General features: G+C 49.3%; 1 protein-coding gene across 1 annotated transcript in view; it reads right to left on the minus strand.

Annotated features, from left to right (window-relative positions):
* The window catches only part of LOC308494340 (uncharacterized protein), a 34,109-nt gene extending 23,534 nt beyond the window's left edge, over positions 1 to 10,575 (minus strand). The window contains exons 1-3 of the mRNA XM_081042038.1: positions 10,429 to 10,575; positions 1,029 to 1,330; positions 754 to 924 (exon numbers count right to left, since the gene is read on the minus strand). The gene's annotated coding sequence lies outside the window, so the exon portion shown is untranslated. The remainder of the gene's footprint in view (positions 1 to 753; positions 925 to 1,028; positions 1,331 to 10,428) is intronic.
* Positions 10,576 to 14,526: the final 3,951 nt, after the last annotated feature.

The raw sequence follows: 14,526 nt of genomic DNA on the forward strand, positions 1-14,526 counted from the left end.
CAGAACCTCAGTAGGACAGGCCTTTCCAAATCTATCTGAGGGATTAACCCTGCACTGTCTGAGGAAATGGCGATGCACCCCCCACCCCCGTGCTTTAGATGACATGCAATACACTGCTAAGCATTCTCAGATCTCTCCCCCATCATTATTTGTCTTTGCCTGTACCTCCATCACCAGATGCTTCTCCCAGCAGGCCTCTGGAGGTGAGCTCAGAGTCGGACCCATGATGAGATGTGCTCACTCCTCTGAACCTGAGAGGGGCTGCCCAGAAGGCAAAAGTGCAGGAATTCTTGAGGGCCAGAGAAACTCAGTGACCCAAAGGAACCACAGAGGATGGTCTCATCATAAATTCTAACTGGGAACGGAAGATCCTGGTAGGTAGTGGCGTACAAGGCCTAGAGCTTCTTTAGCAAAAGGCTAATCTGTACCTCAAGCGAGCACCATCCCTTGGTCTTATGTATCTAGGATAACGTACCTGTGAAATGTCAGAGTCGTTTTCTTTTACAGACCCTTCCCAGGAACGACAACAGGCACCAGGCCACAAATCCACGAAACTCCTCACCGTGATGATCTTGCCCAAATACCATCTCTGTTTACTGCTAATGACAAACGCTAAGGGTCCTGTACCCACCAATGTAAAGGAAGTATGTATCTCTCCATTGAACTTTCTGTCCAATCCCGGAATTTTCCCCGCTGTGTTTTCTCCCACCTCCCTCATTTGCCAGCAATGAATTTCACATCACTTGTCCTCACCTTTTCTCCTTTGATTCTAAATGTATAAAACAAAATGCAACACTGCCATTCTCCAGAGCATTTTCTCCATCTGTTGATAGCTTGCTTCTGTGCACATGCTCCGTTTGGTTCAAATAAATTCCAAGACATTCCGAGAAAAAATTCCATAGGAATGGATGTTCTTACATTGACCTAATGTAGCGGAAGGGATTCAAGGGAAAAGGGGATTAGAATGTTAGAGTGGATTTGCCATTTAACAGCTCCACATGCAAACTGGGAGGGCACAGAACACATACCTTTCACCAACACGATGAGAAACACATGTGTGAGGAGGATCCCGGCATCCATCCTGGAAGCTCAATGTGATTGCTCTTCACTGTCGTATAGAACATACAGTTGGACGGCAGCCACTCAGGAGGAAAAGCTACATGAACTTGGATCCCAAAGTGGCAGTGTGTGGACGCTGAGGAGGCCAGGGCAGCACAGAATGGCCACAGGCCAGGTGGGTGCGGTTCCCCTAATGCACAGCAGTCACAGCGCAATCGCAAGAGTCTGACTCCCACACACCGACCTTGTAGACGAGGTAACCGTGGTGATCCTAGGAGCGAAACACATAGAGGCCCACTAAGTTTTTCTGGGTCTATGTAAACAAAAAGTTCTAGATCAAATGAGCGAGTCTAATTCAACTCACGGAAACACAGACTCACGGCCCACATTTAATTCCCAGACGTGACCCACTTTACAGGTGCCGAACCTCTTAATGTAAAGGAGGCCGGGCGCCCTTTCAGAATAATCCAGGGACACTAGTGGAAACTTATGCTGTACATCTTTCTTCCAACCTTCCCGGAGGAGAACTTTTACCATGGAACTCGACTTCGGTGGACAGGAATTCATCAGGATGAAATCCTAAATGTAGTAAGCAATTTTACACAGGTTCCCATAAGGCATGTCCCCTTTGCCTGAGGCAGTTATTTCGTGAGCCAGCTGTAAGGATGAATTCCTTGCTGGGAATGCTTGCATTGAACAAACCACTGAGTTCCTAAGGTGTGGGCAGGAAGACCAAGGTAAGGGAAGGAGAGGCGGGCTATCAGTCCATTGTGGCAAACGGGGAGTAAGCTGGAAATTAGAACCCAAGTCCATAGCCGGGAGATACCCTGATGGAAGAGTCAATTCTGTGTGTTGTGTCCACCCCATCTTGCAGCTTCTGACAGGAATCCTACCAGGAAGGCAGCTAGCCGATATCACAAATATAGGGCCGATCCTCAGCTCCATGTTAGGTTCTCCCATCAGAGAACAAGCACCTTTCCCTGGGCAAGTGACTTCGACAAAGCAGCAGATGTGATGTTTCCCTAGTTGATGGGCTCACGGAGGGGTGTCTTACATCTGGAAAGGTCCCAGAGTTCCACTTCTCTTCACTGAGCCTCCTTGCAGGTCAGCACAGCTCCTGCCGAGGACAACACAGCCCAGCGCAGCAACATCAGGTTTCAGCACAGAGTCAGGTGGGCCATTTAGGATCTGTGCATTTCCCATTCCAAAGAAGCCACAGGCTTTGTTTGCAGCAGCAACGCAAGAGCTGCAAGGCCACACAGCACTTTCCCACGTCCAAGGGACAAGCCAGGCTATCTGAAGCCTCGTTTATTTCGTGGGTCTTAGAGCCCACATGGCCCAGTCAAAAATACACTCATACGCCCGACATCATCAGATATCTGATGGACCACGTATCTAATTTCACAAGCGTTACCTAGAAACTGAAAACTGCTTCAAGAACCGAAATGTGTATCTCCATTTACACACTGCCTTTTTTTCTTGTCTCCCTTATTCCACAGTCAACCATGTGAGCAAAAACATGAGACATACAAACATATTACCATTTTAACATTCAGAGTTTATATTCCCATCTGCTCACCAGAGTCAAACAGCAAGGGAGGTGGATCCCATTCATACCTTTGTCGTTTCTGTGATGGGGACGATCCCTCTAGCATTTGTTAAATTAGAAGTATGTACCATTTGACAACAATTTTGCCGAACATCCAGATGCCATAGCCATGAAACAAAAAAGCCATTTGAAAATGCCTTTGTTTGGTGTTATCGCAATTCCAGGGTTAATGGCATGACTGCCCTTTGAGATCCCGAAACGAATGCCAGTAGCAGACTTCAATAGCAGCAACAAAAGTGAAGAAGAGCCTTGGAAGGTGTTTTCTTTTTCTCCCTTGTGTTGTCTGTGGCTTTTCTCCAGCCCAGGAATTGATTTCATTTTCCCTCCCACTTGGAGGAGATAGAAACTCGCAATGTGAACATATGTTGCCCACCGAAATCTTACCTTTTTCAATCCTAAGGCCTTTTTCCATCCTGCCTAGAGAAGAGAACACAAACCAAAGTCATCAAGTCCCAGTGCTTTTCTCTCCCGTCCCACTGTCCATTGTGGTGAAAGGAGCCAAGGACAAAAGTGATCTCAGTGTCCCACTGGTGAGTCTGTTATTTGCAATTTCCGTAAGTGACATACACTGAGCAAATGGTCTCAGGACAAGATAAAACAGTTTTGCTCTGAAAATCAACCGGTAATGAGCCAGTATCAGGAAAATCGCAGGCCCAAAGGGGGTCCATGTTCACCCCTCTGTTGGGGAAGCTGCCTGCAAAAGGGACAGGAGCCAAGAGGAGTGATGAGTGCAGGAGCAGTCCCTGAGCAGGGGGAAGGCATGGGACCCTGAGCACAGGTGAGGGCTGGCTGCAGTCAGGAGCAGGTACACTCAGAGGCAGCAGGGCATGCCAGGGGAGAAGCACCTCGACTGGGTTTGAGAAGCTCAGGGAACTCCCCCCTCATCGCTTCTGTGCTCTGCACGAATTATTAGGAGAGGTCATTGGGATGGAAGCCGGGTCTCTGTGAGTAAGGCAGAGGTGTAGGAAGGTGACAGGGAAAGTAAGAAGCAGTGCTCTCCTGGTCATGGATTGAAGATGAACCCTTCAGTAAGAAGTCGGGTTTTCTCATCAAACCTCAGGTACTGTCATGTAGGGTGTCATGCAGGATCTCAGCTCCTGCTCCTCAGCTAAGAACGCAGGACACGGTGAGGCCAAAAAGTAACACTCATGAAGCCATAGATAGGGGAGTCTTACACTCAATTCTCGAGGCGGCTGGGTTGTAGACACAGGAAGCAGGAGCCACATCATTTGCAACCTACTGTCCGCTTATCTGTTAACCAAACTCCCTTGCTGGCTGCAATCCGCAGTGCTAACTGCAATCTGCTTCTAGCTCAGCCACCATCTTCTTGCCCCCATTTTCTGCTAATGTAGCCAAGGCAGTTATATTGGTGGCCAAGGGCTCACTGGTTACAGCTGCCTGCCAACGAGTCACAGCTGATGGCCATCCAGTCACAGTCGATGGCCCTTTTCTACCCGAGTGAGCACCTTTCCACGTGCGGCCCAGAGCCTGGAAACTGCACTCCTGCCTCTGTCCCCACACCAGTGCTTGTCCATGAGCACCGGGATGGTCGGTTGCCCAGGAGAAAATCCCTAAGGAGACACTCCAGGGTTGATCCAGTCAGGCTCCTGGGCCATGAGGCCCTGGGGAGGGTTCCCTGGACTGAGGACTGACAGGAGGCAAGTGAGTGTGTCACCAGTAGTGGGTGTTCACAGGCAGGTGGAGGTAGGGGGAGGGGTGATGGGGAACAAGGTCTGGGAGGATAGGAGGAAGAGCTGGGGTTGGCACTGTCCCTCAGTTGTAAGGGAGGGGCGGGCGGAGCAACTGGGTAACAAGTGACCCTGTCCCTCAACTGAAAGTTTGCCACAGGGACTGGAAGGAAAGTTCTACCAGATGTGGGATCCCAGACTGACACCAACCTAACAGGTCAGTGCGCAGGCCCAGAACCCATCAATGACACCACAGCTCCAGCCCTGTTGGGGCAGGAGTCCTGTGTAGAAGATGTGACATGCTGTTCCTATGGTTTCAAGGGCGGGACTTAGGAAGAGGCCAGTTGGTTTTGGTGCCCAGAAGTCTATTGGGCTGACGTTTGCTTTATCTGGCCTTTATTGGCATGAAGTCTTTACACAGCTTCTGTGGTGTTTTTCCCGGAAAACTAGAGATAAAGAAGGAGTTTATGTCAGGAATGTGCACGCTCAGTTTCTCTGGACATTAGATGGCACTGTGGCACCGTATAACTTATCCCGGCCCCGCCCTTCGTGTTTGAAAAAAACCACTCTGCCTCTCCTCTGCAATAAATGGCTGCTTCTCTGTAAGTCCCCCTGTGCCAGGCCTAAGGGTGGGAAAAAGGCTCCCTTCAGTAGCATCCCTACTGGAAACCCAGTGTCCAGGCTCCATAGAATCTTGTGTTTCTGCTGATCGGAACGTCTTGTCACCAGCTTTCCTCCATTTGTTTTCGGTTTTTATCCATGTATTCTCCACGTACCCTAGTCACTTCAAGCTCCCTGGAGAATATTTGGAGGCCTCACAACTATAACAAAGCAATCACAGTCCCATCCCCCCAGGATGACCAGTATTGACTTGGGAAGAATTTCTTTACTGCTTTTCTGAAGTATAAAGGTGCACAGTAAACACTATGAGATTCATATGGCATGGTGACTTCACCAGATTTTATGAAACTCAGAGCATCAGTTAGCTGTTCAAAACATCATTTGAAAACGCTTGAAAATGTTTAATTCATTTCTCTTGCTGAAAGTGTAAGTAGTAAAAAGAGTGAAAATATTGTATTTGGTAACCTGACATTGACAGCAGAAAGAACCCAATTCCTTTCTCAAAGTGAAATAGCATCTTGCAACCTTCCCAAGGTCAGCAGCTACATTTTTGCCCGTCTGTTTCTTTGCTTAGAGTTCCATTTTCATTGTATGAAATGCATTTGTTTAGTCTGTCCTCTAGCATGCTTACCTTATGTTCCCTGTGGTGAGGGCCAACTGTCCCCTTCATCCTGCCCAGGGGCAGGGAGATTACAGAACCCACTCAGAAGAGAAGTCATACATTCACTCCTAATTTTGCTGTCAGGCGATAAAGGAAATTCTTCGATTTGCAGTCATTTGGGAAGGCAGAGAACAGACAACAGAAAAATTCAGAAATCCTCCACCACCCAATCACTTTCACCTCGTTTTGCATATCAGCTTCAAGTTTACACCTTGTAAAAGAGTACTACAGTGCTTTAAGTGCCTGCTAGGTGACAGGTGAAAACTATGTCCCTACTCTTTCGAAAAGTCTTTTAAGAATTATTTCTGAGATTCAATATCCATGTCTATATTTAATTCCAGTGCAATTAATTTGTATCTTCCTCATGAAAAACAGAATTCTGGAAATTCATACAAAGAGATTTAATTAACTTTAAAATGAGTACCTGAGAAAATGAGAAAACGAGACATGAGAATTTTCATAGACTTCGAAGTTTCATGGACGTGAAGTTAATTCGCTAAGTCCGTGTCTCCTTTGCTTGTTTTCTTTTCATTCTGATACCTACACCGCTTACCAAGGGCATCCATCATGTCCAAGCAAGAACTCCCCACTGGCCTGTGGAGACACATGATCCAGGCTACGGTCAGGGACAGGAGACCAAGAACACACTGCTCCTTCTCCCCACTTCTTGACTCAATTCCTGGACCTCGTACATCCCTCTTCCTTCCTCTCCGAAAAGAATGGGGTGATAATGAACGGAGTTCATCATCTTATAGCAGACGTTGTAAATTAACTAAAACAGGCCCCACTTTTCCTTGCTTCAACCCTTGTCTCCTTGAATTTTTTTTTTCGCTTCTCTTCCACTGTGCACCTGTGTTGGCACCTCCTCTTACCCTCTATTCGGAACAAACAACAAGACGCACAAAACAGCTCTCAAGCAACTTTTCTGAAGGCTGCTAGAATGAGATTTGCAGCAAGCGTCGGAGAAGCAGCAGAACCAATTCCCAGCCTCTCCAACCACACATTAGCAGCTGTTACAGAAACTGTAACCTGGGAACAGCAGTCATGGACCTCTCTTCTCCTTTCCCTGCACAGGGACCTCTGCTCTCCTTTCCGTCTACATGGGCTTCTCATGGCCTTTCCGTAGCCGGGGACCTTCCTTCTACACTCCCTGTACAGTCTCCAGTTCTGCTTCAGCTCAGAGTGGTCCCTGGTCTGAAGGTGACACACATCAGCTGGATGAAGCCTTTAACCTCCATTTGAATCACTTGACCTGGATTCTTTTATCCCCAGGTGCTACCACTGGTTTGACCCCAATTTCCCAGCAGCAACAGGACAGAGTTCCACAGGGTCAGTTGCATAAACGAAAGTCACCACTGGTCAATAGGAAGCATTTTCTCAGCCATCTACCAGTGTTCCCAATAGTGAGACCACAGGGAAACGTGTGCCCTGAGTCATCATAGGGTTCAGGTTCTACAGACACCTGTGGCAGGGACCTAAGTCGCAGAATCTTCTCATCTGATAATGGACATAATTATACTAACCTACCAGATAAGTTTTCTCTCATGAATGAGACGACATTACGTACAGAGGGCTTAGTGCACTGCCTGACATACAGTATATATGCAAATGTCTTCTCCGCATGATTTTGTAACAGGTCAGAGCACCAGCTCTGGAATCCTAAGTACCAGGGGAGTAAAGCGTTTCCCTACATCCTTAAATTTCAAACAATGAGGGTCTGTGTCAGAATAACGCAACAAAAGATGCCATTAGTTAGCAAATATGGCGATTATCATTTCCCATTTGGAAAAGATCCTTCATGAAAAGCTCCCTAAACTGAAACAAAGGCTGCTATCCGTCTCGGTTTTGGTCTTTGATGCTGCTGCAGTCCATGCACTTATTAATTCAGGGTAATGTCTAGTGTATGAAGACGATTTCAAAAATATATTAGCTTTAAAGTGATATGTTTCTCTTTCTGATAATGTTTCCATTACAACTAGGGCATGTATAGGTACTTCACCGCGTTGGGGATCTAAGCTCTGGGTCACAATTAGCGTCTGTCCCCTAAGGATGGGCCAGTTCATGTTTATAATTTCCCCCTTCTCCTTTCTTCCTTTCGTGTCTGGGGCACTGGCATCAGCGGGAATATTACGGTATGTAGACCACGGATATGGAACTCTCCAGAAGAGGAAAGCTAACGCTTCCTAGAACGAATTCCACCACATGCAGAAAAAGCAGAGTTTTTGACTGGGAGCAGGGACCCTATCACCACCCCTTCCCTGGTTGGGACTCCATGTTCAAATAATAGCGCAGTGCAAGTGCCCTTCTTAAAGTGGAAGAAACAGCAGCTCAGAAAGCAAAGCAGCGCAGAGAGCAAAAACGGTAAGGCTGGTAGCCCAGGAACTGGAAGGGAGTTCTCCTGAGCCCTGGCGCAAGGCCCTCCAGGAGACCGGAGTGGAAGAAAATACTAGGGAAGAACTGGGTGTCCCATAAGCAGGCATTTTTATTGTAAAGAAGTCACGATCAATGTGTTCAAACTTTTGTGGTCAGTACTGTTTAAAATGAAAATTATTCATTTTAAACTTATTCATTTATTCCTAAGGAACCTGGGACTGTAGTTATGTGAGGCTTGAGAGAAATGAACGTAAGAAGTCTTAAGTGGACTTAGTGAGAAAGACCACTGCGTTCAGATCAGGCTGGCTTCATACACGGTGCTGGCACCTGCCTTGTTCCCAATCCAATAGCAGGGCCGGCTATGGGCCCCTAAGGTCATGTTCAGTGTATTCTTTATACCCACATTTACGAAAGCTTTCTACATTTTACAACACCTCACCGTTACTTTTCTGTACAATGACGTTAAATATGAAAACGATTTTCAAACACGAAAAACTGACTTGAAACCCCAAGGAGAGGTCACGATGCAAAAATGAACGATTAAGTATACTGAAAATGCAGGCCTTTTGAAGAAAAATCTCTAAGGACATTTAGCGCAAAACACTAATAATGGCCTTGGCGGGGTGACAGGACTGTGGTTTGGGTCAGTCTTCAGTACATTCATCTGTCCTCCAAATTTTCTACCCTGACATGTGAGGGCGTTTCATCACTGAAGAAACTCTGGATACAGGCCCAGCCAAGGCCAAACCAGGTGGGGCAAGACAGTGACCAGCGCATTCAGAGAAACGGAAACACAAGTCCCTGAGGAACCCAAGCAGCCCAGTAGAAGAAGAGCTAATTTTGAAGGCAAATGGGTTTTTGTTCCCAGGCACAACCTTTTCAAAACAGATGCACTCAAAGGAGCCCAACAAAGAGTAATTTCGAGTGCAGCGCGCAGGCGCAAAAGGAAAATACCGCTTTGCAGTGAAGACACTACGGAGTTTTTTCAAACGAGAAGGGCGGGGGAGAGGGGAGACGGCGGCTGCGCGTCACCACACTGCCCCCTGCTGCCCACAGAAACCGAATGGCTCACATGCAAGTCAAAAGCCGCTCTCTCTTAGGACGTTTGCAAGGAGACCTCGGCGGAGCAAGAGAAGCGCGCGGATCCTGAAGAGCAGCGGACACTGCGACCACCCGAGTAGCGCCGCCGGGCAGCCCTGGGCACGGCGCCTTCTCCCGCTGCCCTGGATCCCGGCAACAAGGGCCGGAAGCCACGCTCCCCGGCGGATGCGCATGCGTGGCGGCGCTGCGCCCGGATTGGCCAGTTCTGATCCTGCGCGCTGGGGCGCCGTGAGGTCCTTACAGGTCGCCCTGCAGCCTTGTGCCTGAGGGTGCCTTCTGCACCGTGTTTGCAATGTCCGCTAGCGTCCCCGCACTGTGACGTCCACGTCCTGTCCCCGACTGACACAGCGGAGCCTCCGCCCTCGTGTGGAACCAATACCACTGCCCTAGTCATCCTCCTCCCGCCCGGCCCACTCAGCTTCTGCCTTCAACTGGCCGGTCCTGAGACACCCTCCTCCTCCCGGTCCGCCCCGTCCCCCTCCCTCTCCCTCCTCCTCCCCCTCTGTCTCCCTCCTCTTCCCCCTCCCCCTTTCTCTTCTCCCCCTCCCCCTCCCACCTCCTCGTTTCCCTACCCCCCCTACCCCCCCCCCCCCCCCCCCCCGCTCTCACCCTCACTTTTGGGAACCCTCCAGTGGACCTCAGGCCGAGGAGACTGGCCCTGGCTTAATCGGAGCCTCTCAGTCTTCACAGATGTTATGCTCCTCCGGATAACGCACCCCTGCCCAAGGTACAGCCTGGGGCATCAGAGAATGCACTCCACCCCTGCCCCCCCCCCCGCACACCCACCCACTCTCCCCCCCTACACAGAATGAACACATGATGTCCGTTTGTAGCCCTCCCTGTCTCATCACCTCAACACCCTGCCCTAGGAGTCCTGCTCCCTCACTCTAATGGCTCTGCTTACACAGCCTTCTACTTCTCAGGGTGTCCACTGTGGTCCCCACAGCTTTCGCCATCTTCCATCAGGCCCCTTCTTACCCAGCTTACTCAGTGCTACAATCTCCCCATCAGGCACCCTTCTCTAGCTGTTTTCTCCCCTGTCCATACTCTCCTGCTCTGTCCCAATAAGGGACACATCCGTTTCTGTGAGACCCTGAGCACTGATCACAAAACTTGAAACTTTACTGAATTATCTTCAATTCATGATCAAGAGAGCATTACTTCTCACCTTGCATTTCATGCTTCCTACACAACTGCTTTATTCACAGTGGACCCACTTCCTTTCCAATGACCGCAGCAAATAATTCATGGAGAAGACAGAAGTAATGGGGTGGGACTTCTGAGAGCTTCCCCAAACCAATCCATGTCTTTCTGACCTGGAATCCTCTGCTGCCCCTGAGCATTCCCGCTCCTCACTGCACCGTGCCATCACCAAGTGTTCAGGATTCCATGCCTTCCAGCTGCTCCGGGAACTTGCTCATGCAGTTCCCACTGCTCTCCTGAACCCTCACCTGGCTCCTTCTGCATGCAGCTTTCCTCCAACAAAGGCGTGGTTGGAAACCCATCTCCTTTTCACAAGTCATTCTGCAGCTACTGGCACAGTATGTCTTGATTCTAAAAGCAAAACTATTTCTAGTGCTGGTGATGGCTCTGAGTCAAGGAGAGCAATGGCTGGGTATCCCATTTCGTTTTCAGGGCCCTAGCCCCGCGCCACTGGAGAAACTTTTATTTACACATTATACTGGATGGAGGAATGAATTGAGGGAGAGGGGCTGACCTGGACAGTTTTCAATAGGGGTGGAGTGTGAGTTAAATCTTTGGCGTTTGCTTTTTACTCTTGAAGGCTTGACAAAAATTATAAACAACGGAAACTTTTCCACCCTACATCATTTTACCTCTTTCTTCATTATGCAGGATTCAGCTTGTACCTATTTTCCTTCATGGTTTACTGTACATTGTAGTAGAGTGATCTGTAGAACTGGCATTGGGGGCAGAAGTGTCGACACCTTCAGTATAAACTTGATTCCCTAAAACATGTTAAATCTTGCTTTTTTAGATTTTCCCTCAGTACATTTAAGACTTTTAAAACTGTAAGCATAAAACAATTAAACGCTTCTATTTCAACTACGTTTGCAACAATTTGAATGAGCAGTTTGATTTTCAACTTATATGCGCTGTGGAGGTTTTTTAATGAGGGAAAGAAATGCTGTCTACAGAGAAAAAAAATCTTTCAACTTCTCCTGATTCCACCTGCTCAACCCTCTTCAACACAACTTTTGTTCCGACCACTCCACTGCTGCTGGTCTTGTCAACGCCACAACTAATTTCTATGTTTTCTGATCCCACAGACGCTTTTCTATGCTCATCTTAGACATGATTTTGTCACCTTGGCACATGTGTCCATGCTGTTCTTTATCTTTCTACTTCATTTTATATTTCTGACGTGAAGGGTTTAGTGACCACATATGGTCCGAATATTCTGGACAAGGCACACTTTGCACAGTGTCCTCCGTTGACCTGGATAGAGTAGGGGAGGTCGGGGGTCAACATGAAAGACAAGCCCCAGGAAAGAGTGTCAGTTCCAGTCCCGGGAGGAAAGGCCCACAGGGGCAGTGGCAGGCACAGGTCACAGAGCTCAGACAGGGCAGGTGAGACAAGAAGTGCAGAGGCCCTCCATGTCAAAGAGGGTTCCAACCCCTTCTCTCTCTAGACTCACAGGAGGACAGTGTGCACAGTGAGCTAGCAGTGTTTTTGGGCAAAAGGATGGCGCGAGTTTTGGATCATAGATTTCTGGATCTGATCTGGGTTCCGCTGTGGTGCTGGTGACACCACAGGGGCCTGCTCTCCTTGCGGGGGATGTGGACAGTGGCTGACCAGATCCTGGGGTCCCGGAGGGGAACCTGAGCAGGCAAGGGGCAAATGACCCTGCAGCCGAGTCTGTGGAGGGGGCTGTCCTGCGCAAGGGCAGGTTGGAGGATGACAAAGATTCAGAGGGGTCAGCAGAGTGAGGTGAGACTGAGTCGGTCAGGGAGCACTGGGTGCTACCAAGAGCTGAGAGTCAGAAATGCAGTTTCACCAGCCCCTCATGAGCGCTGTGGGTCAGTTCACCGCTGGAACTGGGAAAGAGGGTCATCCTTCCTCAGAGACCACCTATGACACTGAGCCACAGAGGGGTGTCATAGATTCCCTTCCCCCATCATCACGCAGGCACACAGGCCACATATATAAGTTCCCCATCCTGTAAAGAAGGAGGGGAGTGGGTGGAAATCTGAGAGTGAGCATTTTCACAGAAACTGATTTAGCATTTGTGCACATGGCTCACTGGTAAGTTTGCATCTGACAACTCTTAGCAGATTAGAAGTAAGAAAGAGTTCCTCTTTCTGGTTACATTGCAGGGACGAAGGGCTCGCTCCTCACTGAGTTCAAATCAATCAGGAAAAATCAAGGAGCCAAAGTGCCCCTGCAGTCTGGGGAGCAGAGATGAATCTGGGATGTGAGCTCATCATGGGTATCAGCTTCTCCTGTGCCCACCTTCCAATCAGTCCCTGCGAGAGGAGACTGGGGTCCCGGCATCCTCCTCTCTTTAACCCCGGACAGTGATCAACATCTCATAAACAGAGCCCTAAAACACATCACAGAAACAGGAGAGGCCCAGACAGACTCACAGAGTGGAGCAGCTGAAGAGGGTTGTCAGTGAGGTGAGCATGTCTCCTGAAGGCCGTCCTTGCCTCCACAGGCAATGCCAGGCTCCTTCCCCTCTGGCAAGACAGGCCTTCATCTCAAAGCCTGAGTCCTGGAGGTGGGCTTCAGGAAATGTGTCCAGAGCCAGAAAAGCAATCCACAGGAACATGACAAAAGGCAGTATTTTTATGAGAAGTTGTTGTTCTCTTTTCTCTTAAGGTCCATGATGCCGCTGTCTGCACTACAGTTGAGACGCCTGGCTGAGAATCACAGTAGTTGCTGACAGACCCAGAAACATCTCCCAAGATCTCCTGTGCAGCCTGCTGTGTCCTCAGAGAAGCGGTTCTTTGGGGGAGACCCTCCCTGTGTCTCCTAGACCTTGCGGCTCCAGGCACGGGCAGGGCCTTGGTCCTGAGAGAGCACCAATCAATGCTCCTAGTGAAGGGCAGGTCTCAGGTCCCCACCTCCTGGCAAGTGGGGTTCCCCCTGCCCTCGGAGTGTTTCCATCTAGGAGAGCCCATTAAGTACTGTCAACAGCAACAATGAAATCACAGAGCAGTAGCTAGCAGGTGTAACAGTCTTACTTTATATGGAGCTATATACCTTAGAAAACTTTTATGTACCCATTGTCTAATTCAGTTCTTGTAACTCAAAAAATGATACCCTCTACCCCGTTCATCATTCATCCACAGCACAGTGCTGCTCTGAGGCCCTAAGTAGTCCCTCAAATGGTAATCAGGGACTAGTTCCGGAGTCTCGGGGGCTCTCGTGTCTCCACCTGAGGACCTAAAGGGGTCAATCTGGAAGACAGACTGGTTCTCCTCTTGTCACAGCCATGGCCCACCTGATCCCCTTTCCTCATCTTCTGCTGTCTCACATCTGGTCCTACATCCCTTACCATCAAACAGTGGTAAGGAGTTTAGGAAAGACAGGGAGTCCTTCACAAAGACCCTCAGTTCTGATAGTGCCTGGGTTGCGGCCATGTAGCAATGGCAGAAAGCTCCGGGGCTCTGCACCCACCTCCTCACCGGAGAGCACACCCCCACTCATTTCATGGGGCCTGGTTCTGCGGCCCTCGGGTAAGATCTGTGTACACTGCACACTCCGGTCTCTCCCTGAACTTCCAAATTCCCACCTGGACCCTGGGCCCTGCATCCCTTTCGTTGTGATCTGAGCACTAGGTGGACATCACACCTCTGCAGGGGTCAGAATCACCAGGGAGTCCCTTTGTATTGCTCTCTTCTCCATCTGCAGGAACACAGAGCACAGCCTCACTACCACCAGTAATGAGTCTTTGAGGCCAATCTCCTCGTTGGGGCTTCAATTTACGGATGCTTCAAGTTTATCTATCCCGAGCCTGATGAGGCCAACCTACTCTACCTTTTCCTGGCATCCGGGCTGCTATTGTCCTGGAGCAAGAAACAGCTTTGCAGAAGACATTTTGTCTGAATCTTGAAGCCCTCCAAGTGCCCATGTCTCCAGCCCCTGCCATGTCCCAAGGTGCAAGCCCCTTGCACCTACTTACTGTCCGCCTCGCAGGAGTGCTGCCTGCTCCCCCCGCGGAACCCCTTTCCACACTGACATCCCCTTTGCTAAAACTGTCTAATCCCTCGCCCTCGCTTTCCCTCTTTTCTGAGTGAACTCAATTGGACTCTCCCCCAACACCATCTACTGAAGCCTGTTCCTTGGAACACATTGTACCTCCCAACCCATAGAAAGCTCTGTGGGCCACAGAGGTAAGAATGGGGCGGGAGTGAGGGTGCCGGTCTTCCTGCACACCCACTGCTGCTGGC

This window comes from Rhinolophus hipposideros (genome assembly GCF_964194185.1).
Source record: "Rhinolophus hipposideros genome assembly, chromosome: X".
Taxonomy (NCBI): domain Eukaryota; kingdom Metazoa; phylum Chordata; class Mammalia; order Chiroptera; family Rhinolophidae; genus Rhinolophus; species Rhinolophus hipposideros.